This window comes from Bubalus kerabau, chromosome 1 (genome assembly GCF_029407905.1).
Source record: "Bubalus kerabau isolate K-KA32 ecotype Philippines breed swamp buffalo chromosome 1, PCC_UOA_SB_1v2, whole genome shotgun sequence".
NCBI lineage: Eukaryota > Metazoa > Chordata > Mammalia > Artiodactyla > Bovidae > Bubalus > Bubalus kerabau.
This window is the reverse complement of record NC_073624.1, coordinates 103,239,738-103,265,253: the sequence shown is the minus strand read 5'-3', so window position 1 is coordinate 103,265,253 and position 25,516 is coordinate 103,239,738. Positions and strand designations below refer to the sequence as shown.

General features: G+C 39.5%; 1 long non-coding RNA gene and 1 other non-coding gene across 3 annotated transcripts in view; both read left to right on the top strand.

Moving 5' to 3' along the window:
• Positions 1 to 18,817, top strand: part of LOC129641767 (uncharacterized) — a 37,792-nt gene extending 18,975 nt beyond the window's left edge. For both annotated transcript variants that reach the window (XR_008709423.1, XR_008709422.1), the window contains 2 exons: positions 12,626 to 12,835; positions 18,711 to 18,817. This is a non-coding gene — a long non-coding RNA (uncharacterized LOC129641767). The remainder of the gene's footprint in view (positions 1 to 12,625; positions 12,836 to 18,710) is intronic.
• Positions 4,545 to 4,617, top strand: TRNAK-UUU (transfer RNA lysine (anticodon UUU)). The gene has a single exon. It is a non-coding gene; the product is annotated as a tRNA-Lys (tRNA).
• Positions 18,818 to 25,516: the final 6,699 nt, after the last annotated feature.

Genomic DNA, 25,516 nt, shown 5'->3' with positions numbered 1-25,516 from the left:
CTGTGGAGTGAGCCCGTGGTTTAGGAAAGGGATGAAATGAATAGAAGGCAATAAAGTACTTAATGAATGTGGATGTTTTGGAGCATTGGATGGAATCTCAGCATGCAAAGTGAATATAAGTTCACTTTTAAGCCAGAAACAATTGAATTAATGTTCCTTTTAAACATAATAGAACCTAATGGTTAGTACTACATCCGCCTCCTGCTGTCTCTTATGCAAATATGTGAGTTTGTCAGCAGAACAGTTTCAAAACTCTTGCCAGCAAATCATTCATCATTCCAAACAAAAATTCATACTGATCTTCAGCCTACTTGATTTTGGCCTAGTCTACTCTTTTGCAGGCCCCAGGTCTGTGGAGCTGTGTCATGTGGTGGTTTAAAGAGGCCTTACAGTGTGTGAAGGACACTGGCAGGCTGTAATTGGTTTAAAAAAACCTGAGGGATCTTTGTTTTGAGGGAATAGTATATACAAAAATACACATTTTAAACAGGAAAATTAGGAATGAATTATCAAATTATAAAGAATTCTTCATTTTTCTGGGAGGATTTATTTCACTAATACTGTGGAATTAAAATGAATCAGTTTGTGTACTACCCATATTCCTGAAGTGTTTGATGTGGCCATGGTCCTTGTTCATATCAGACTCTGAATATGGAGCTGCCCATCTGATCAGGTCAGACCCACCCAGGATAATCTTATCGAGTAACTCAAAGTCAATTAATGTGGAACTTTCATTGCATTTGCAAATCCCTTCAATTTTGTTATAATACATAATGTAACCTAATGACAGGAATGAAGTCCATCATATTCACAGGCAAGAGTCAGGCATGATACAGGAGACGCTCAGAGGCATTTTATTGAATTCTGTCTGATGCAGGTGAAGACCAAATCTTCATTTGATGGATAGTGGTAGATTTTTAATATAACTGGATTTAATTATTAGTCAAATTCTATGCCAGATGAATATCATTACACATTTTTAGCTAGATGTAGGAACTCCCATACATATAGACTCTGATTAAAGGTAGCCATGGTAACTAGAAATTTCATTATCATCTTAGCACCAGTATTTTTTCCTCTGAGTACCATCCCAATCCTGAGAGAACGTGCTTATGTGTATGTGCAGTACTGGGGGACGAGGGTTAGGGGGTGCCTTTTACCTCAGTAGAAATGTTACTATTTAAAATTAATCAGAAATACATCGTCAGCTACTTGACAGAGGGCAAATACTGCTCAGAAAATATTTTTAATGAGATTCACTTCCACATTTCTTCTTCAGAGTATGTATGATCTCATTCTTCCATATGAATATATATGTCTCCTAAATGTCATATACAAAACAGATAGATAGACAGACGGAAATAGATGAATAGATGGATAGATCAACCTTCTAGGCAAATTTGAACACTGAGGAATGATCTTCATTTTTAAGTTAGACATGTAATACCCTTTAGGCCAGACTTTTTTAGACTAGAATTTTTCAGACATAAAATTTGCTGACCCAGGAAATGAAATGTTTTATTAAAATAACTGACATATTCTTCAACAACCTTTCAAATATCACGTTTGAAAGCTCATCAAAAATTATTTTCAAGACCCACTGTGTGAAAGGCACTGTTCTAGACTCCTGGAAATGAGCAGAGGCCTATTTTCTAAAGAGGACATAGAACATCAAGAAAACAAAAAGACAGGATGATTGCAGATAATAACACATGCTTTGAGGAAAAGGAAACAAGCTGATTGAACAGGATTGAACCAGAGGCAGCAGAGATGAGGGGAGGTTAATTTAGACCATTTGTGAGATACATTCTCATTGAGGAATTTACATTGTAACCTGGACAACAAAAACAAGGCAAGCTAAGACAAAAGCTAAGCTTCTAGGTAAAGGGACCAACACCAGCAAAAATTTATGGTAGAAACCATCTTGGTGTATTCAAGGAATACAAAAAGAGTCAGGCAATAATAGAGTCCAGTGAAGGAGGGGAGAGAGAGTGTGGAGGTCAAATCATAGAATTTAGATAATTTCTTTTAAGTCATGTGATGTTTGAGTTTTTGTTTCTAGGTGCAATTGATAACCATTTTAAGGTTGATTTGAATTGCGTTATTTAAAAAAAATCACTCTGGCAGATACATCTTGAATGGTATTTGATAGAACCTCATCTATATCCATTCTTTATAACTGGAAACAAAAATATATTACTAGTTCAAATGAAGAAATCAGTCAATTATTTTCACTTTCAGTATTTATATTTGAATTTTATGTATCTCTCACTTAACCAGATACCTTTCTATCTGGCATAAATCTTGTCCATATTTATTTCTGATAAAAACCTTGAAAAGTAACTTTTGAAGAAATGTTATAAATATTTTTTCTCCACTCACTGTTATTTTAAAGAATCCAAAGGAACTGTGAAGCCCAAGTTCAATTCAGTTGCTCAGTCGTGTCCAACTCTCTGTGACCGCATGGACTGCAGTACGCCAGGCTTCCCCGTCCATCACCGACTCCCAGAGTTTGCTCAGACTTATGTCCACTGAGTCAGTGATGCCATCCAACCACCTCACCCTCTGTCGTCCCCTTCTCTTCCTGCCCTCAATCTTTCCCAGCATCAGGGTCTTTTCCAATGAGTCAGCTCTTCACATCAGGTGGACAAAGTATTGGAGTTTCAGCCTCAGCATCAGTCCTTCCAATGAATATTCAGGGTTGGTTTCCTTTAGGATTGACTGGTTTGATCTCCTTGCTGTCCAAGGGACTTTCAAGAGACTTCTCCAGCACCACAGTTTGAAAGTATCAATTATTTGGTGCTCAGCTGTCTTGGTCCAACTCTCATATCCATATATAACTGCTGGAAAAACCATGTCTTTGACTGTGTGGACCTTCGTTGGCAAAATGATTTCTCTGCCTTTTAATATGCTGTCTAGGTTGGTCATAGCTTTCCTTCCAAGGAGCAAGCATCTTTTAATTTCATGGCTGCAGTCACCATATCAGTGATTTTGGAGCCCAAGAAAATAAAGTCTGTCACTGTTTCCATTGTTTCCCCATCTATTTGCCATGAAGTGATGGGACCGGATGCCATGATCTTAGTTTTCTGAATGTTGAGTTTTAAGCCAGCTTTTTCACTCTCCTCTTTCACTTTCGAGAGACTCTTGAGTTCCACTTCACTTTCAGCCATTAGGATGGTGTTATCTGCATATCTGAGGTTATTGATATTTCTCCCTGCAATCTTGATTCCAGCTTGTGCTTCATCCAGTACATTCGCATGATGTACTCTGCATATAAGTTAAATAAGCATGGTGACAATTTTCAGCCTTGACGTACTCCTTTCCCAATTTGGAACCACTCCGTTGTTCCATGTCTGGTTCTAACTGTTGCTTCTTGACCTGTATACAGATTTCTCCAGAGGCAGGTAATCAGTTCAGTTCAGTTCAGTCACTCAGTCGTGTCCAACTCTTTGCAACCCCATGAATTGCAGCACGCCAGGCCTCCCTGTCCATCACCAACTCCCAGAGTTCACTCAAACTCACGTCCATCGAGTCGGTGATGCCATCCAGCCATCTCGTCCTCTGTCGTCCCCTTCTCCTCCTGCCCCCAATCCCTCCCAGCATCAGAGTCTTTTCCAATGAGTCAACTCTTCGCATGAGGTGGCCAAAGTACAGGAGTTTCAGCTTTAGCATCATTCCTTCCAAAGAAATCCTAGGGCTGATCTCCTTCAGAATGGACTGGTTGGATGTCCTTGCAGTCCAAGGGACTCTCAAGAGTCTTCTCCAACACCACAGTTCAAAAGCATCAATTCTTTGGCGCTCAGCCTTCACAGTCCAACTCTCACATCCATACATGACCACTGGAAAAACCATAAGGTGATCTGGTATTCCCATCTCTTTAAGAATTTTCCACAGTTGGTGGTGATCCACATAGTCAAAGGCTTTAGTTGTAGTCAAGGTAGAAGATGTTTTTCTGGAATTCTGTTGCTTTTTCTATGATCCAACGGATGTTGCCAATTTGATCTCTGGTTCCTCTGCCTTTTCTAAAACCAGCTTGAACATCTGGAAGTTCACAGTTCATGTATTGCTGAAGCCTGGCTTGGAGAATTTTGAGCATTACTTTTCTAGTGTGTGAGATGAGTGCAATTGTGCGGTAGTTTGAGCATTCTTTGGCATTGCCTTTCTTTGGGATTGGAATGAAAACTGACCTTTTCCAGTCCTGTGGCCATTGCTGAGTTTTCCAAATTTGCTGGCATATTGAGTGCAGCACTTTCATAGCATCCTCTTTTAGGATTTAAAATAGCTCAACTGGAATTCCATTACCTCCACTAGCTTTGTTCATAGTAATGCTTTCTAAGGCCCACTTGACTTCACACTCCAAGATGTTTGGCTCTAAGTTAGTGAGCACAGCACCGTGGTAATCTGGGTCATTAAGATCTTTTTTGTATAGTTCTGTGTATGCTTGCCACCTCTTCTTAAATATGTTTTGCTTCTGTTAGGTCCATACCATTTCTGTCCTTTATTTTGCCCATCTTTACATGAAATGTTCCTTTGGTATCTCTAATGCCCAGATAGCTCAGTCAGTAGAGCATCAGACTTTTAATCTGAGGGTCTAGGGTTCAAGTCCCTGTTCAGACCTCTCTGTTTGCTTCTCTGGTGGCTCAGATGGTAAAAAATCTGCCTGCAGTGCAGGAGACCTGGGTTCAATACCTAGTTTGGAAGATCCCCTGGAGGAGGGCATGGCAACCGACTCCAGTATTGTTGCTGGAGAATCCCCATGGACAGAGGAGCCTGGCGGGCTACAGTCCATGGGGTCACAAAGAGTGAAACCCAAATTTGTCTCTAAATCAATTTGCTCTTTTTCTTTCTTTAATTAGCTATGATTTTTTATTTCAGAGTTGCTAAGGAATAGAAATATCTTGATAGTATAGTCTTTTTCTAAGCAGAAAAACCAACATTGATATACCTATTTTGGAATGAAAAGGAACAAAATATTTTCATGATACAGAAAAATCAAATATGACAGACACTTTTCTTTTTAATAGCCTATTTTCAACACTTGTCTTATAACTAGTTTTTCCAGCTATATTTTTGGTGCATGTGAACATGTCCAGTTACCTCTACAGCAAGCCCTCAACATTTTGTCTACTTTAGGTAGCTAGGGATTTAGATATCCAAGCAATTTACTTCACAGTGCTTAAAAAAAAAAAAAAAGGAATATGCATAAATTTCAAAGGATTCACTCCTTCAAACAGTATAGACAGTGGAGCACAAAAAATTTACAATCAAAAGTCAAGAACAGAGACATCCTGATTCCAGTAATAGCAGACTACATAATGAGGGCAAGTTCTACGGTATAAATACTTCTATTTGAAAGCATTGAAGAGCCAAAGGAGCATTAAAAAAAAGGGACAAAGATCCAGGAAAAGGCACAAACCCAGAAAGAAAACTTTTCTATTTGGGGCCACTTTTCCCCTTGGAGACTTGTGCCAATTCCAGATAAAGTGGCTGGGAAGCTGAGAAACTGAGCCAGAGTACTTTTGACAATCTGCCAGAGTTAGGGGGACACAGTTTGGGGCCAGGGTCTACCAAGAAGGAGCGCTCACTCTTTGATCTCTGTTGAGACCTGAACAACACATCTTAAGGATGAACTCAGAATAGACAGGCTTTTAAAAGATTGCAGGACACCTTTACAACATCTCTACATGTGAAAATTAGCATATCACAAACACAGTCAGGAGCTTCGCAGAGCAAATGTTAATTCTCTTTTAAAAAAGGTAAGATTATCCTAGACCTCAGATTATTTCTAAAAACAGTTGTGCACAATGTACTAAACACAACAAAAAATAACCAGGCACAAGAGAAATAAACTTATATAAACTGGAAACAGCAGAAAAAATAGACAATAAGCTAACAACAGTTACTTTAAGGTATTAGACTTATCAGTTACAGACTTTAAAGTGTAATATTTTACTATTTTACATTGTTGATGAAGACAAAAGCCAAGATTGAGAAATTCAGCAGGGAACTGGAACACTAGTAATAAAGAGCCACGTAGAAGCTCCAAAAACTTTGTTGAAAAACACAATAATTGAAATTAAGAATACAATGGATGAGTTTAACAACAGATTAAATGAGTTGACGAGGAAATATGTGAAGTGAGGGTTAGATCAAAAGAAACATTCAGAATAAAATGAGACACAAAAGGATGGAAAGCAGCTGATGCAGTGAGAAACTCTACCATATAACAGGATTCATGAAAACTAAAGACCAGTTGGGGCAGAAGCAACATATAAAAAATAATGATTGAAAACACCAAACCAAGGATTCGAGAATTCCTCCTTAATGGTGCAATATAAAAGCTTTGCATTTGAGGCAAGGCATAAGACAATGATGCCTCCTCTCACCACTTTTATGGGAACTTTAAGAATAAAAAGGCAGAAGTATAGTTGTCGTTATTCTCAGACAATATGATTACATGCATAGGAAATCCAAAAGAATCTATAGTTAAATTATTAGAATTAATAGTTAAAATGAAGAAAATTACTTAATTTTGCTAACCTTGAAAATAATAATTCATTCAAAACAATTCCTTAGTAAGTATTCTTAACAGGCAAACAGGAAATACAAATAAATAAGAAAGTGCAACTAATAAAAGGGCAAAATAAGTCTTAATCTCTGAAACCAGTGAGGCAAAGTGATAGTCAAAAAAAAAAAAAAAGTTCACATCTTCTCCATCATGTACGTACGCGGAGCTGAGCTGCAACAAACACAGCACGTGTTGTGTCAGGCACTTGGGGAATGGAGAAATGGTCAAAGTAGATTCTTCTTTGCCTTTTTTTCAATCTGTGTCTGATAAGTTTAATACTTTGAAGTAACTGTTACTTGATTTCTACTGTATTTTTTCTGCTGTTTCCAATTTATGCAATTTTATTTCCTTAGTGCTTAGTTATAGCTTATAGTCTATTTACAGAGCTAAGACTACTGCAGTTGGCAATCAGTTGCAAAGGAGTATGCTATGCTACGCTATGCTAAGTCACTTCAGTCGTGTCCGACTCTGTGTGACCCCATAGATGATAGCCTACCAGGCTCCCCCGTCCCTGGGATTCTCCAGGCAAGAACACTGGAGTGGGTTGCCATTGCCTTCTCCAGTGCATGAAAGTGAAAAGTGAAAGTGAAGTCGCTCAGTCGTGTCCGACTCTTAGCGACCCCATGGACTGCAGCCTTCCAGGCTCCTCCATCCATGGGATTTTCCAGGCAAGAGTACTGGAGTGGGGTGCCATTGCCTTCTCCGGCAAAGGAGTATAAGTCTTACTTATTCATTTGGGCACATCCTCACTCAACAAAAGACTATTGACTTCCTATTCTCCATGAATCAAACATTTTTCCCGAGACATTAAGAAAGATAAACAGAAATAAGACAAAATCTTTAGCATTAGAGAAAAGGCCAAAGAAGAGAGATCGGAAGCAAGGTCTGAAGGTACAGAAAATGTTTTGTGGAGGACCCAAGAACTAAGCTAACCTTGCAATAGTGGAGAGAATTTGGGTAGAGCCAAGATTTGGCTACCCAAAGATGAGGGACTTACCTGGTGGTCCAGTGGTTAAGAATTCATCTGCCAATGTAGGGGACACAGGTTTGACCCCTGGTCCGGAAAGATTCCACACACCATGGAGCTACTAAGCCCTGCACAACAACTGTTGAGCCCTCTCTCCTAAAGCCTGTGCTCTGGAACAAGCGAAGCCACAGCAATGAGAAGCCCACTCACCGCAGCAAAGAGTAGCCCCTACTCTCTGCAACTAAAGAAAGCCCGTGCCCAGTAATGAAGACTCAGCACAGCCCAAAATAAATAAAACTTATTTATTTAAGTTTAGAAAAAATAAAATAAAAAGTGGGAATAGACATGGGATGGCCATGCATTCCATCTCATAGACCAAAAGTTCAAATAGAAATTGGGAGAAATAAGGATGGATTTTTCTTAATTTAAAAAGCCTAGCAGAAGAATCCAGAATTCAGGCAGTTCACCAATCAGGATGAACTCTGGGCTTTTTGCACATAAGATATGTCAAGGCATACCCCTAATTACCTTTACTCTCTGTTTCCTAGAGTTAACAAGTATTCATTGCGTGTCTGTTTTAGGTAGATGAGCATGGTGTTTAGAAGCATGGATTTTAGAGTCAGATTGGCCATGTTTGAACCTGCCTCCACCACTTACTAACCCTAAGTGACCTAGACACTCTCATCATATGGAAAAGGGATCCTGATAATATTACCTCACAGATCTTTTACAAACGTTAAACGAATTAATCCACATTACAACTTGCCCGATGCCTAGCACAAAATAGACACAGCTGTAATCATTATTGTTACCTCTTTTATGTCAAATGTTACCCTAAACACTGTGATAGATGTATTTTTTTTTAAGTCTCTCCCGGAAAAGACCTTTAAAATTTACTTGGAGTTTTTGTGGGGCAAGTTGCCACTGAAGTGTATGGTGAAGGATACTTAATATCATGAAGAAATATTCAAATATATTGTGAAAAGAAAAAAATAAAGGAAACTGCAGTAGGGAACTGAAAGTATAGTCCCAAGTATCTTTTTTTGAACTCAGATAGGGTTTCTAAAATTCCAGAAAATAGGAGCAACTCTCTCTGGGTACTAGAAGTATGAGTGGTTTTTGTTTTTTTTTTTTTCAGTTATTTTGTTTTTTGAAACTTTTTATTTTGTGTTGGGGTATAGCCGATTAACAATGTAGTGATAGTTTCAGATGAACAATACAGGGATTCAGCCATACATATACATGCATCTATTCCGCCCCAAACTCCCCTCCCATCCAGGCTGCCACATAACATTGTACAGAGTTCCATGTGCTGTATACAGTAAGTCCTTGTTGGTTACCCATTTTAAACATAGCAGTAGGTACAGCCAACAGTCTGTGAGTCTCTTTCTGTTTTGTAAGTTCATTTGTATCATTTCTTCTTTGACTCCGCATTTAAGGGATGTCATACGACATCTCTTCTCTGTCTGATTGACTTCACTCAGCATGACAATTTCTAGGTCCATCTATCTTTCTGCAGGAGTGTTTTTAAGAAACATTATTGGATTATAAACTTGAGGGAGAGACAGTGGGTGTAGTGGGGTTCACAGGCTTTGGGATCATAAAGAAGTGGGTAGATATCTCAGCTAAATCTCTGCCTGTGCAACCTCAAAAGAGTTTTTGTTCCTTTTATCTGTTCATTTTAACTTTCTCAGCCTCTGCTTCTTTCATCTACAAAATGAGAGGGCCTAGCACTTGTAGATGATTTACACAAGGTGATTATTTCGGCAAAGCAAACTAATTTCTCCACAGCATTCATTCACACCCTTCATCACCAGCCGCACAACTTCACCATAAGCCCAAGTCCATGCCATTGGCCACTCAGCGTAACCAGAGCTACAAGGTGACCATATTGGTCTCAGACCCCATTTTAAACACTCAGTGATGTCCAAGGCAATAGAAGTGTGTATTTGTTTCTTCATTCATCTGGCAAGAATTGATGTTGAATACCAGAATTTGCAGTACTATATGCTAGGTGCTAGACTTTGTAAATATCTTGCTTGTCACAAAGTATGAAATTAAAATTCATTTTCATTAACATTCATTCAACGACTATTCATGAATTGTATTTACTATGCTAGGCAATGAGTATGAAATTAGTTTATCCCCAATCCATTTCTTCTAGCCTCTTAGAGAAACTACAGTTGGTTCTCTTTGTGGTTTCAAAAAGAGAACTAAAATTATATTTACCTTTGACTATAAATAGCACTGGAATAAGCACAAGTCAAATAAATTCTGACTGACCAAATCCTAGCAGCTCCTATATGACATTTCAATGCTTCAATGCTGTTTTTGAGCTATTTGAGTTGAGAGATTTTGAATTTACTTGTTTCAAAAGTCAAGATCAGGTGCTGTCTCATATTCTATCACAGTTTCAGACAACACTGGAAGTTTAAAAGTTTTAATTTAATCTGAAAGTCTCTTATTTCATAATCGTCAATGCCAGATAACCAGAACTTGAATGAAGGAAAAAAGAAAGAGCGGCAGAGTCTCTTCCTTCACAGCAGTTTTTAATGCAAATCTATCTCTGAAATCCATGCAGAATTAGATTCAAGAAATGGTGCTCTTATGAAAAGTGTGCCACCCATCCCTATTACTCCTAAGAGTTGTCATAGCAAAAAGTTTAGAGCAATCTACAGTAATAGCAGACTAGTTACATAAAGTATTGTATTTTCACAGAATGGAATATGCAGGCATTGAGATATCATAGACAAATGAGACATGGAAAATTCTGCAAAATAAATTGCTATATAAAAATCAGATTACAATATTTATGGGACATTTCAACCTCACAATTTTGACCCAGCTGTTTTTGTCTCTATAGAAATTTTGACCCTGAGGATATTTTATAGTACAAACATTTTGATCACATTAGGCCAATATTGAACAAATAGTCAAAAAATTGGGTCCCAGAGAGTTCTTGAGTGGTCCAGTGGTTAGAGCTCCACGCTCCCATTGCAGGGGGCGTGGGTTCAATCCCTGGTTGGGGAACTAAGATCCCACATGCTGTGAAGTCCAGCAAAAAAAGAAAGAAAGAAAGAAATTATGTCCCAGACAAACACCACTGAGCCAATTTATTTCTTGATCAAAATAGTCCTGTAACCATTTTCAATTTTTTTTTCAATTTTCTTCTTTATTCAACTGAGCTCATTTTATTGACATTAGTTGTTTTCCACCTAAATTATAAAATCATAATTTCATTCATCAACAAGGTTTTCGTCACATCAATTTTAATTGATTTCTTTCAATTTTTGAGTTTTTCTTTTGTCACCATTATATCTACCAAGTTCAACATTTCTGGGTGAGAGTTTGCAAATCTAAATATTGTTAAGATCTTATTCTTCTATTAATTTTAATCAATGACAATTTTTACCACGTGCAGTTTAAGATATTGTGAATTTTATTCCATGGAGATTATTTGTACCAATAACATTTAATACAAATATTATTATTTATCAATTAACCCATATGAAAACTGTAATCAAATAATAAAAAAAAGAGGTCAGGAAAGGAAAAGAAAATGAGTGAATGAAAGAGAGAACAGGTGAATGAGGAAGGCAAGAAAGAATAAAGAAAAGGGAGACAAAAAGAAACATGTGAAGAAAGAAACAGGTCAATACATAAGAGTAGTCAAAACAGAGGGATCAAAATGGTGAGATAGAATATGACTAAAATATAACATAATAATGCTCTGTTTTCAAGCTTAATCCGGAGAAGGCAATGGCACCCCACTCCAGTACTCTGGCCTGGAAAATCCCATGGATGGAGGAGCCTGGTGGGCTGCAGTCCATGGGGTTGCTAAGAGTCAGGCACGACTGAGCGACTTCACTTTCCCTTTTCACTTTCATGCATTGGAGAAGGAAATGGCAACCCACTCCAGTGTTCTTGCCTGGAGAATCCCAGGGACAGGGGAGCCTGGTGGGCTGCTGTTTATGTGGTCGCACAGAGTTGGACATGACTGAAGTGACTTAGCAGCAGCAGCAGCAAGCTTACTCAGACCAGTGCTTGCCCAATTCCTGAAAAACTCCTCCAGAACATTCCTGTAATTCTTGGTTTTGGTCTCCCTACCTATTGATCTGCATCAGAGAAAGGATGAATTCACCACATCAATGAAGGATGTTTTTCTGTTCAGTTCAGTTCAGTCGCTCCATTGTGTCCAACTCTTTGCGACCCCATGGACTGCAGCACGCCAGGCCTCCCTGTCCATCACCAACTCCCGGAGTTCACCCAAACTCATGTCCATTGAGTTGGCGATGCCATCCAACCATCTCATCTTTTTACATGACCATATAAAAACCAGTTAAAACATGTAACATTTTATTAATATTTTGTTTGTTCTACATGCTTAACAGTTAACCTAAGGTTGTTCATCAACATGAACACTAGGTATTTGGACATCAATCTGGTTGGGTTACACAGAGGTTGTGATATTTATAGCACAAAATAAAATATATTGATCTCCCTGGTATCAAAGATAAGGCTAAGATCAAGGTAATGAATGTATCAAATGCTCAGTCTTGGTCAAATGCTGGGTAAGGGGCATGAGGGAAAGCACAAAGTAGAGCAGATGAGAACAATGCTGGCATCTTCCCAAATGATGTATTTGCATCCTGGGGCCACCCTTAGAGCCAAGCAAGGTCATTTCTGCCCTTCTTCATCTCGAGCTCCCAAGCAATTAACTTTACTGCCCCAGACCAATAGTGTTCAAACCTCTCACTTCTTTTTTGGAGGCACAGACTCCAAAAATGTTATGCAAAAGCCTAACATTTTAAATCAGGAAAAGTTACTCTTCTGGAGCTAGAAAGAGCAAGAAAAAAAGCAGGGCTGGTAGAGGGGTAAATCTCACACACTTGGTTTCTTGCTCCTCCCCACTCCAATCACCCCTCAGCAGGAGCCCCACAGAACCCAGTTTGAACCCCACTGACTTAGACTTCATAAACTATATTCTAGAATCTCTGAAGATAAATTTTACTAGTAAGCTTGCAAGGGTAGAGATGCCACAGCTTTGACAGAGCCTTGAAGGTTGAACCAACGCATTACTTTTTTTTTAGCTGCACCCCAACCAGTCCATTCTAAAGGAGATCAGCCCTGGGATTTCTTTGGAAGGAATGATGCTAAAGCTGAAACTCCAGTACTTTGGCCACCTCATGCGAAGAGTTGACTCATTGGAAAAGACTCTGATGCTGGGAGGGATTGGGGACAGGAGGAGAAGGGGACGACAGAGGACGAGATGGCTGGATGGCATCACTGACTCGATGGACGTGAGTTTGAGTGAACTCCGGGAGTTGGTGATGGACAGGGAGGCCTGGCATGCTGCGATTCATGGGGTTGCAAAGAGTCAGACACAACTGAGCGACTGAACTGAGGGATTTTAGTTCACCAACCAAAGATCAAACCTGTGCCCCTCGCCTGCGTTGGGAGATTGGAGACTTAACCACTGGACCACTGGGGAAGTCCAACCTATTAAAAACTTAAATTTTAAACATCTCTTAGAAGTTCACTGCTTATTTTAAATTAGATTATTAAAAATAATAATGATAGCCCACAATGATATAGCACCTTCTTCTTTCCTGACAATATTTTAGGTGTTCACATGTATTAATATATTTAATTCTCTTAACTCTGAGAGATCAATATCATTATTTCCTACCTAGAGACGAAGAAGTCAAGCCACAGAGAAGTCACTAACTTGTCTGGGGTCATATACCTTGTTAGTGAAGTGGAAAGGTATTAAAATCAAAATCTGATGCATGTTTCATTTGCAAGAGTAAATTATACTTGAACACAATCATGGAAAAATCTTCAATGATTCCAAATCATATGGCAGTATCTTAATAGTTCATCTCAAACAATTTCCATGGAGTCACGGAAATTAATTCTCTAGGCTTAAGTCATAAAAGGTCATGAAAACTTGGTCTGAGTGATTGAAGATCTTTTAGGAGTCTTTGATTCTTGATAAATTCACTTTTGATGTGAGTAATCTATGACAATAATACCACTGATAAGATAAAATCTACCCAAAAATATACTTTTTCCAAATTTTTGTTGTGTCAAAGGGGGAATTAAAGTAAAAGATACTGTTATCATCAGGGGCATAACGTATACCAATAGAAAGAAAATGAGAGAGATTATAACTAGATTCAAAAATTCTAAGTATTATGAAAGACTGATAATGTGAGTGGAAATTATCAATGCAGGATGAGATTTCAAATGGATTTTGGAGAACTCTGGAGTTTTACTAATTTATTTTAAAATTATTAAATATGTATTGAATGCTTAACAACAATAAAAGCTAAAAGAAGGACTGCTGCTGCTGCTGCTAAGTCACTTCAGTCGTGTCCGACTCTGTGTGACCCCAGTAATCCAAGCCTATGCCCCAGCCAGTAATGCTGAAGAAGCTGAAGTTGAACGATTCTATGAAGACCCTCAGTAGCCTCATAGGTCAGTTGGTAAAGAATCTGCCTGCAATGCAGGAGACCTGGGTTCGATTCCTGGGTTGGGAAGATCCCCTGGAGAAGGAAATGGCAATCCACACCAGTATTCTTGCCTGGAAAATCCCATGGACAGAGGAGCCTGGTGGGCTATAGTCCATGGGGTCGCAAGAGTCGGACACGACTTAGTGACTAAACCACCACCACCACCATGAAGACCTTCAAGACCTTTTAGAACTAACACCCAAAAAAGATGTCCTTTTCATTATAGGGGCGGTGGTTTAGTTGCTAAGTCATGTCCGACTCTTGCGACCCCATGGACTATAGCCCACCAGGCTCCTCTGTCCATGGGATTTTCCAGGCAAGAATACTGGAGTGGATTGCCATTTCCTTCTCCAGGGGATCTTCCCAACCCAGGAATCGAACCCAGGTCTCCTGCATTGCAGGCAGATTCTTTACCAACTGACCTACGAGGCTACTGAGGGTCATTATAGGAGACTGGAATGCAAAAGTAGGAAGTCAAGAAACACCTGGGGTAACAGGCAAATTTGTCCTTGGAATACTGAATGAAGCAGGGCAAAGGCTAGAGTTTTGCCAAGAGAATGCACTGATCATAGCAAACACCCTCTTCCAACAACACAAGAGAAGACTCTACACATGGACATCACCAGATGGTCAACACCGAAATCAGATTGATTATATCCTTTGCAGCCAAAGATGGAGAAGCCCTACACAGTCAGCAAAAACAAGACCGGGAGCTGACTGTGGCTCAGACCATGAGCTCCTTATTGCCAAATTCAGACTTAAATTGAAGAAAGTGGGGAAAACCATTAGACCATTCAGGTATGACCTAAATCAAATTCCTTATGATTATACAGTAGAAGTGAGAAATAGATTTAAGGGACTAGATCTGATAGAGTGCCTGATGAACTATGGACAGAGGTTCATGACCTTGTACAGGAGACAGGGATCAAGACCATCCCCAAGATAAAGAAATGCAAAAAAGCAAAATGGCTGTCTGGGGAGGCCTTACAAATAGCTGTGAAAAGAAGAGAAGTGAAAAGCAAAGGAGAAAAGGAAAGATATAAGCATCTGAATTCAGAGTTCCAAAGAATAGCAAGGAGAGACAAGAAAGCCTTCCTCAGTGATCAATGCAAAAAAATAGAGGAAAACAACAGAATGGGAAAGACTAGAGAGCTCTTCAAGAAAATCAGAGATACCAAAGGAACATTTCATGCAAAGATGGGCTCGATAAAGGACAGAAATGGTATGGACCCAACAGAAGCAGAAGATATTAAGAAGAGATGGCAAGAATACACAGAAGAACTGTACAACAAAGATCTTCACGACCCAGATAATCACGATGGTGTCATCACTGACCTAGAGCCAGACATCCTGGAATGTGCAGTCAAGTGGCCTTAGAAAGCATCACTACGAACAAAGCTAGTGGAGGTGATGGAATTCCAGTTGAGCTATTTCAAATCCTGGAAGATGATGCTGTGAAAGTGCTGCACTCAATATGCCAGCAAATTTAGAAAACTCATCAGTGGCCACAGGACTGGAAAAGGTCAGTTTTCATTCCAATCCCAAAGAAAGGCAATGCCAAAGAATGCTCAAACTGCCGCACAATTGCACTCATATCACATGCTAGCAAAGTAATGCTCAAAATTCTTCAAGCCAGGCTTCAGCAATATGTGAACCGTGAACTTCCAGATGTTCAAGCTGGTTTTAGAAAAGGCAAAGGAACCAGAGATCAAATTGCCAACATCCGCTGGATCATGGAAAAAGCAAGAGAGTTCCAGGAAAACATCTATTTCTGCTTTATTGACTATGCCAAAGCCTTTGACTGTGTGGATCACAATAAACTGTGGAAAATTCTTCAAGAGATGGGAATACCAGACCACCTGACCTGCCTCTTGAGAAATTTGTATGCAGGTCAGGAAGCAACAGTTAGAACTGGACATGGAATAACAGACTGGTTCCAAATAGGAAAAGGAGTATGTCAAGGCTGTATATATTGTCACCCTGCTTATTTAACTTCTATGCAGAGTATATCATGAGAAACGCTGGACTGGAAGAAGCACAAGCTGGAATCAAGATTGCCAGGAGAAATATCAATAACCTCAGATATGCAAATGACACCATCCTTATGGCAGAAAGTGAAGAGGAACTAAAAAGCCTCTTGATGAAAGTGAAAGAGGAGAGTGAAAAAGTTGGCTTAAAGCTCAAAATTCAGAAAATGAAGATCATGGCATCTGGTCCCATCACTTCATGGCAAATAGATGGGGAAACAGTGGAAATAGTGTCAGACTTTATTTTTTGGGGCTCCAAAATGTCTGCAGATGGTGATTGCAGCCATGAAATTAAAAGACACTTACTCCTTGGAAGGAAAGTTATGACCAACCTAGATAGCATATTCAAAAGCAGAGACATTACTTTGCCAACAAAGGTCCATCTAGCCAAGGCTATGGTTTTTCCAGCGGTCATGTATGGGTGTGAAAGTTGATGCTTTTGAACTGTGGTGTTGGAGAAGACTCTTGAGAGTCCCTTGGACCGCAAGGAGATCCAACAAGTCCATTCTAAAGGAGATCAGTCCTGGGTGTTCTTTGGAAGGACTGATGCTAACGCTGAAACTCCCATACTTTGGCCACCTCATGCGAAGAGTTGACACATTGGAAAAGACCCTGATTCTGGGAGGGATTGGGGGCAGGAGGAGAAGGGGACGACGGAGGATGAGATGTCTGGATGGCATCACCGACTCGATGGACTTGAGTTTGAGTGAACTCCAGGAGTTGGTGATGGACAGGGAGGCCTGGCGTGCTGCAGTCCATGGGGTCGCAAAGAGTCGGACATGAATGAGCAACTGAACTGAACTGAACTAACAGTAACATGGATTTCTCTGGTGGCTCAGATGGTGAAGTGTCTGCCTACAATGTGGGAGACCCAGGTTTGATCCCTGGGTCGGGAAGATCCTCTGGAGAAGGAAATGGCAACCCAGTCCAGTTCTCTTGCCTGGAAAACCCCATGGATGGAGGAGCCTGGTAGGCTACAGTCCGTGGGGTCACAAAGAGTCAGACATGACTGAGCAACTTCACTCACTCACTAGTAGTAATACGGACACTGTCCTCAGTAACACATTTATAAACAGAACTGAAAGTTTCTGCTCTCTTGGAGTATATTCTAATGGAGGGAGGCAGGTGACAAACAAATGAAAGAATAAGAAAAGTACTGGACAGTGATGAGGAGCGTGCAAAGATAGCATGATATGATAGCCAGAGTCTGGGTGGATACTATAGATTCAGTACTTGAGAAAGTCATCTCTAAGGAAGTGATATTTAAGCTGAAACCAGAATGATAAAAACGAGCCAGTATTTGAAGATAGGAGAGAACAGGCAACAGGAATGGATAGTGAGAAGGCACTAAAGGTGCCTGAAAGAAAGGTAACCAGTGTGGTTGGAGCATCAGGGTCAATGGAGGAGAGTGATGGGTATTGGTATTGAAGCTGCAGTTGTGGGCCTCCCAAGACAATAACGAATTACATATAATGAGAAAAACTGATGAACAATAACATACCTCCATAGGATAAATGTTACGGAAATAATAAATATGGACAACCTTCTATTAGAGCAAAGAGGCACCTAACCAAGACTAGGAAATGTGATACTGACTTTAAGCCCTACAGGATGAGAGGAGTGAGCCAGACAAGACAAGGCTAAAGGCATTCCAAAGAAAGTTCTAGAATAACAAATAGTTCATTGCAGCCAAGAGCCTAGAGTCCAAAGCAGGAGTGTGGTGAAAGATGAACCTGAAGATAATAGGCAAGGACAAAATGATAGTCATAAAAATGCCACAGTTTGAAGTTATTTTTTTAACTGGGTAAATCAAACAACAAGCACAATGAATATAGATACAACATATATGTTAATACACTAGAAAGTGGCCTTCAAGAGCCTAGTGTTCTAAGCAATGAGGACTTCTATCTTATTTCTAGCACCCCAGAAAAAATAAAAGTTAAAAAAAAAGATACTAGTTCTTTGCCAAGCTCAACCTCAAGATTCAGTCCTCACCTGGAAAGTTCTTACTTTCTATTGACTACTGTCAAACGAAAGTCAGTGACTCCCCACTGCGATAGTTCATTCACCAAATATTCTGGGGCCCTCTCTACAGCATCCCTCCCTGAAGGAAGATGGACTCAGAAGCGCTCACGTGACCTGTTTTAGCCAATGAAATATAAACAGAAATGACTGGGTGTCACACAGAGGCTTTCAGAACTGGCAAACTGTTCGTGTTTCTTTTCCCTCTGCTACAACCACCAAGGGGTCCAAGTAAAGCCTGCTCCATCAGATGACAGGATGTGACGCAATGGCCAACATGGAAAGGCACGGTGAAGATGGGTTTGGTTTTGTTTAGTTGCTCAGGCATGTCCTACTCTCTTGTGACCCCGTGGTCTATAGCCCACCAGGCTCCTCTGTCCACTGAATTTTCCAGGCAAGAATACTGGTGTGGATTGCCGTTTCCTTCTCCAGGGGATGTTTCCAACCTAGGGATCAAACCTGCATATCCTCCATTGCAGGGGAATTCTTTACTACTGAGCCAAAAAGACAATAAATCAGCCTATAAATCCCTGAGGTTGGGGGTGGGGCAAGGCTTGTTTGTTACTGCAACATAAACTGGCCTATCCTGACTAACAAATTCACAAATACAGACTTCCAGAGCAGAAAGGAAGAGACAAGAGACGCTGAGTAACACCACGTACCTGCAGCCCTTTGGTCCGGTTACTCCACTCAGGGATTTCCCCCATAGATTTCACACCAGAACCATGAAAATGAAAGGTATTTAATTTTACATTTTCACTCTCTCCCTGCTCATGACCAAACAATTCAGTACTAATGACTAACTACTCTAACCAAAAAAAAAAGTGTGACAGGGGATGTAGGCAGCGCGTCTGTGCTTCGTTTTCACAGCCCACAGCTATAAATAATACCATTTAGGAAAGCACACATTGCCTTAGATGGAAGGCAGAAAGAAAAGCACTTTCTCTGATAGTTTAGCAACACATTCAGATTTCATGTCTCAAGGTAAAAATAGGCCTAACAAATGAATTAAATTTGGAAGCTGAGCTGAAGTGAAGAGCACTGGCATTATAAAACATGCTGTAGGAGGAAAGAAAGACTTATAAGGTGCTGTTTTCTCTCTGCTGGTGAGCAGGATAGAAGGGTGGATAAAAGGATTTTCCTGAGAAATAAAAATAATCACCAAGAATTTGAAGTTAAAAATATCACTCTTATAACATGGGTAACTGAAAGCAACTCTGAAAACCATGTGGGCTTCAGCAAAGAATAAAACTTGAGAGATAGGATTTTCTTCTGAGTACTTTCAATATTAAGGGGAAAAGAGATTCACAGAAATTGGATGTCAAAGAATGTTTAAAAAATACATAAAATTCCACTTCAACAACTCATATGTTTAATCTGTTTCAGTAAAACCCACCCATTTCTATCATGCAAATTTTAGTGCTATATTTAATGGCTTTGGTACTTGAGCAAAGGAAGAGTAAGGAGATGCTATATGTTCCAAAAGATAAGAAAAATAATCATTCATCAACCTTTAATGCTGCAGTCGAAGGCAATTAAACGTCAATCCTATACCACGTGCAAACAAAAACCACTAAATTGTCTTCCTATGTTAAAATATGCACTATTTGTCTACAAGCATAAATATATCTAATATTAGATATATTCATGAGGGTAAGAATTGTTTCTTGCTCTCTTTTTACCTCTCATAGGGCCTACTAAGTGCAATGGCTAATACCCACTAAGTGCTTAATACTCATTTTGTAATTGAATTTGTTGTTGTTGTCGTTCAGTCTCTCAGTCGTGTCTCACTCTTTGCAATCCCATGAACTGCAGCACACCAGGCTTCCCTGTCCTTCACCGTCTTCTGGAGTTTTCTCAGACTCATGTCCATCAAGTCGGTGATGCAATCCAACCATCTCATCCTCTGGTCGTCCCCTTCTCCTCCTGCCTTCAATCTTTCCCATCATCAGGGTCTTTCCCAAGGAGTCAGCTCTTTGCATCAAGTGGCCAAAGTATTGGAACTTCAGCTTCAGCATCAGTCCTTCAATGAATATTCAGGGTTGGTTTCCTTTAAGATTAACTGGTTTGATCTCCTTGCTGTCCAAGGAACTCTCAAGAGTCTTCTCCAACACCACAGTACGAAGTATCAATTCTTTGGTGCGAAGCCTTCATTATGGTCCAACTCTCATATCCATACATAACTGCTGGAAAAACCATAGCTTTGTCTGTATGAACCTTTGCTGGTAAAGTGATATCTCTGCTTTTTAATATGCTGTCTAGGTTGGTCATAGCTTTCCTTCCAAGGAGTAAGTATCTTTTAATTTCATGGCTGCAGTCATTGTCCCCAGTGATTTGGAGCCCAAGAAAATAAAGTCTGTCACTCTTTCCATTGTTTCCCCATCTATTTTCCATGAAGTGATGGGATGCCATGATTTTAGCTTTTTGAATGCTGAGTTTTAAGTCAGATTTTTCACTCTCCTCTATCACCTTCATCAAGAGGCTCTTAAATTCTTCTTTGCTTTCTGCCATATGGGTGGTATCATCTGGGTATCTGAGGTTATTGATATTTCTCCTGGCAATCTTGATTCCAGCTTGAGGTTCATCCAGCCTGGCATTTCACATGAGGTACTCTGCATAAGCAGTGTGTATAATTGAATAGAGTGACTTTTCTCCATCAGCCCCTCTTTGCTTTAAGTGGCTTACCAGGCATGAACTATATACTATATTGATGGAAAACTCATGTAACTTTTATGCCAGCAAAACATCAGCAGACAATAACAGCACCATCTGACTCTATGTCTAGATCTGTGTTCCCAAAACTGCACTACTGACATCGTAAAAGTGAGTTGGGATAACTCAATTGAATCATTTCACTGAATTACTAGAGAACTGGCTGAATACGCCAGCAGTCCTGTGGCCATGGTGATTTGGCCAGCTCTCGGTTCCCCAAGCCTGGGCCCTAAACACAGGTGAGGCCTTTCCAAGAGATCCAAATGGCTTGGGGTTGCAGCTGAGATGACTCATAGCCATGAGCACTAGAAAGCAGCGGGCTCATGTGTTCATTGTAGAAACAGGCTTGGAACAACTTATTCTTGAATATCTGGACAATTCTTGTAGTCAACCCCTTCAAGTGCAGGAGATCTAACTAATCTGTCATCTCTAGCGCTGAACAATGATTGTGCAAATCCTCAACCTCCATAACAAGTGTTTCTTGATTAATTTGTGAAAAATTGTGTTCTGCTGCTTTAAGATCAGCTAGTGTGTTCGAACCAAGCACAGTGGAACTGTTGGAACTAACGTGTCAATGGTAAAGAACTTACTGATAGTAACTTTTTCTAGCTGGCTGTGAAGTGTCTCAAGAGCAGGACCTAAATTAAGACAAAATGAAGCAAACTAAATTTACTATCAATTTACAATAGAATGTACAATATTTGTGTTTTAGAGTAAACATATCTTAAATGGTATTGTTTTATCTGGGGTTTAGGGACTTCAGGGTAATTTATGCAGACTTAAAACACAATTGGAAGATTTTAACTCACATTTCATACTGAACCAATTCAACATACATTAATGAATGTTTACTATGTGTCAAGTAGTGGGGTTTGGTACCAAAATATAACAATGAAAAATAAATAGCGTGTTATCAAGAGCTTATAGCATTTGTTGACTGTTGCATAAATTTATCTTCCATTGATTCTGCAATCAGAATACTACTTCTCCAATTCCAGAAAACACTCCCCATGGACCAATGAAATTTTCAGGCTCAAAACATTTTGCAATAAAAACACAGCTCAGAATTAACTTCAGTGAATATGATTGCTTAGTCATCTATAGTAATGTCATTGGCAATCATCCATCACTAGTGGGCATATGCAGAGTCCTTGAACCTAGAAGGAAAAGCAAAGTCAACTGACTGTAGAATTTGGTTATAGATTCATTCATTCATTTATAAATTTGTTCTTTCAACATATGTTTATTGAGTCTCTAATATGAGTACATCCTGTTCTAGGCAATGGAATACCATAGTGAACAAAAAAGATAAAGCCTTCCTTTCTTTGAGCTTATATTGTAGAGAAAGAGAGAGAAAATAAGCAGGCAAGCAAATAAAAATGTCAATATATATTAATAATTTCACTATGACTAAGTGCTCTAAGGGAAAAGAAGGATAAGTTAATAGAAACTAATTGATGGGCTGGGAGATGAAATAGATGGTGAACATCTCAGAAGGCTATATTTTGGCAGAAAGAAAATACATACATTATAAGGATACATTTAGTTTCCATTTAAATTAGCAAAATATCAAAAATATTGCTGAAGAAAGGAGCTGCAGAAAAAAAAAAGAACTAACCCAACATAGCTCAACTCCCCAAGACTCTCCAAAATCCTCAAAATCGCAGCTGCCTGTGATACAGTCCATGCAAGGTAAACACTTATTTTTTGCAGAGCAAATTCACGGTGTAGTAAACTTATAAGTAGATTTCGAGATGCAAAAGTACCAAGACAACAGCCGTGCCAGACATATCATTGCATAGAGAGAGGATTCCGGATCACTTCAATATTTCCGTTAGGATACCAAGAATTTAGATCCTAGAGTTCTATTGTAGTGTGGAAGGGATGCCTGTCCTCTCACAGCTAAGCCATCGCTATGGCAGACAGAGGATTCGACTTAAAGGAAGTAGAAGGAAGATTGTCCTTTTATGTATATAGATGGTGAAAAGGAGAGAGAAGAGAAGACAAAAGACCAAAGGCAAGTAAACGCAAGCTTTCAAATTTTTCCCATCTTGGCTTCCACCAAGAAAGGTGGTAATATGTCACACAGGCAGTGCCAGTGAGACTCTCTACTCCCAATTTAGAGTCTGAAATAGGACCACTTAGTAGAGCCTCCAGTCTAAGACACAGCCACTAAAAGAAACGTTAATGGTGTGGTTAGGTAAAGAAAGCTTGAGATTTCGTGTTCCCAACCCACCTGCATTTCCTGTTTCTTGGATTCACAGTGAAATCCAAGAGCCAACCATGGAGCCCATCACAGCAAAGCATAAGGTCTCCACAGCTATGGAGGACCCGAAGAACAGAAGGTCATAGGGAGGAACTGCCAGAGACTTGGTGGTTGACTCTAAGCAGCCATAGTCTACACCGGTATCATTTCCTGAGCCAAAAGAATAGCCCATAGCTTATCTTTTGCAGATCTCAGCTCTGAAAGCTGGGAGAGAATTCAGGAATCAATGGCCATGACCTTGGGGCTCAGAAGACGTCACACCTTAAAGACCCCAGAATCTTGTTCACTTCAGTTGCACAAGTTTGAGCAACACTCACTTTTCTGCTCACACCAACTCAATGTTAGAAACAGGGAGGGAGGAAACAGAAATTCTCTGAGACTGAATATTTTTATTCATAGGAGAGACTGAGTACAGCCTAAAGGCATGATTTAAATTGTCATACTGAACTAATTTTAAAACATACTGGAAATTTAATGTTTCCTACAAACCAGCATGTGGGAACTGAGGAAGGGGACAGACTTTAGACGAAATAAAGAAGCTGTGTTTCTCTACGCATCTCAATCATCGTGAGTTAAGTCCTGAACCCTGCCACACAGGTCACACATTTCATCCAACCTCTTTCTGACTATGTCTTTGGGTTGGAGGAAGAGCTGCTGCCAGACACTTGGGTCCAAAATACATAGAACTGACATAATTCTTTTGCAGGATAGTCAATCACTGTATTCAGAATTAAATTAAGAAATTCTTTCTGAAGAGATAAGGCCAGAACTACTTTCTGAAGCTTTTTGTTTAATGGGTGTTGAAAATTTTCTCCAGGGATCAGAAACTTGCCAATGCAAGACATATCATCAAAGAGACAATGCCTTCTAGAATATGATAGATTCGGATGTGCTTGCTTATGAGGAAAAAAAGATGGGATTAATCACAACTCCCATAACAAATATCTTGTTATAAATTTATACCTTAAATTAATTTAGTTTCAAAAGATCACAAATGCATTCAAATTGTAAGCAAAGAATTTACACATCAATATCAAATCTTTTTTTTCCTCCCTTGAGAAATTCAAATGTAGTAATGAGTAGGAATTAGTGATGTAGGAGTAATTTTAGGAAATCTCCTGACTTTATAAAAGTCCAAATATTGAGATAAAATAAGATGAAAGTACCTATATGGAAATAATATAAAACAAAAATTTTTCCAAATGAAGATATTCTTCTTCTGAAGAGGAGAGATAAAAAATAAAATAGATTAATTGAAAACATTTAAAAATACGTATTTCCATTTATACTGTTTTCTAGAGCTTCCCAGGTGAAAAAGATCCCACCTGCCAACACAGGAGACATAATGAGATTTTGAAGGTTTGATCCCTGGGTGGGGACGATCCCCTGGAAAAGGGCAGGACAACCCACTCCAGTATTCTTGCCTGGAGAAACCCATGGACAGAGGAGCCTGGGGGGCTATCCATAGGGTCACAAAGAATGGGGCCTGACTGAAGCAACTTAGCTGTCCTGCATACTGTTTTCTAATTTGTTTAAAATATATTTCTGCTAAAATAATTCAAAATTAGTTTGCTGACAAGAAATTCAGCTTAGAAAGAAAAGGAAACATTATTCCGCTACAATTTCTGCCTAGTTTAAAAACAAATTGTCTCCATTGTTCTTCTGGCATCTTTTTATAACCAGCTTTAATGTACTATTCTCTTACATCTTCTTAAGTGAAATCATATATCAATCTTTTATTCCACAAATCAATGTGGTATAACATGTAGTTTAAACTTTTCCTTTGTAAAGATATCCAGAGTTTTCCTAAGAATCCTATGGAGAGTGAGAAGGCATGATTTGTTGTTAAGAAAGCCACTTGAAAGAGCTTCCCGATGACGTCTTTTGAAACACCCTCTCACCCAGCAAAACTTTCCACACTTGTTAAATCTTATAACCTCCGGTAACCTGTAATGCTTGAAGGTGAGGAGGTGACTGATCCCTCACACTTTCCCAAAAGAGCCCCCTGCTCCTACTTGCCTGTAATCACAGTTTCATATTGAACTTAATCTTCTTGCTCACAAATTGCAAGCCTGTAACCATTAACTCAAGAGTGGCACCAGGAAACAAGAGTACATTATTACTGCACCATCATCCCTTAATATTTCCAATTTACTCTTTTCATGCCGGGCATTTGCAAGAGGCCTCATTTATTCTTAAATTCCAGGAACACAGGAGGTAAGAAAAGATTTGTTGTGCAGCAGAGTGCTCTATATCGGGCATTCATGAGGAGGGGGAAATCAAATGGGGCCATCTATGAACAGCTCAGTCCAAATCCTTATGAAACCCCCCACCTCTTCAAATGATCCATGGGCCCCTTGTCCTTTCTCGGCCTGGCCTCTCAGACTGCAGGCTGTTTGCATTCAGTCAACACTTCGATTTTATAGGCCTGTGGAGCCA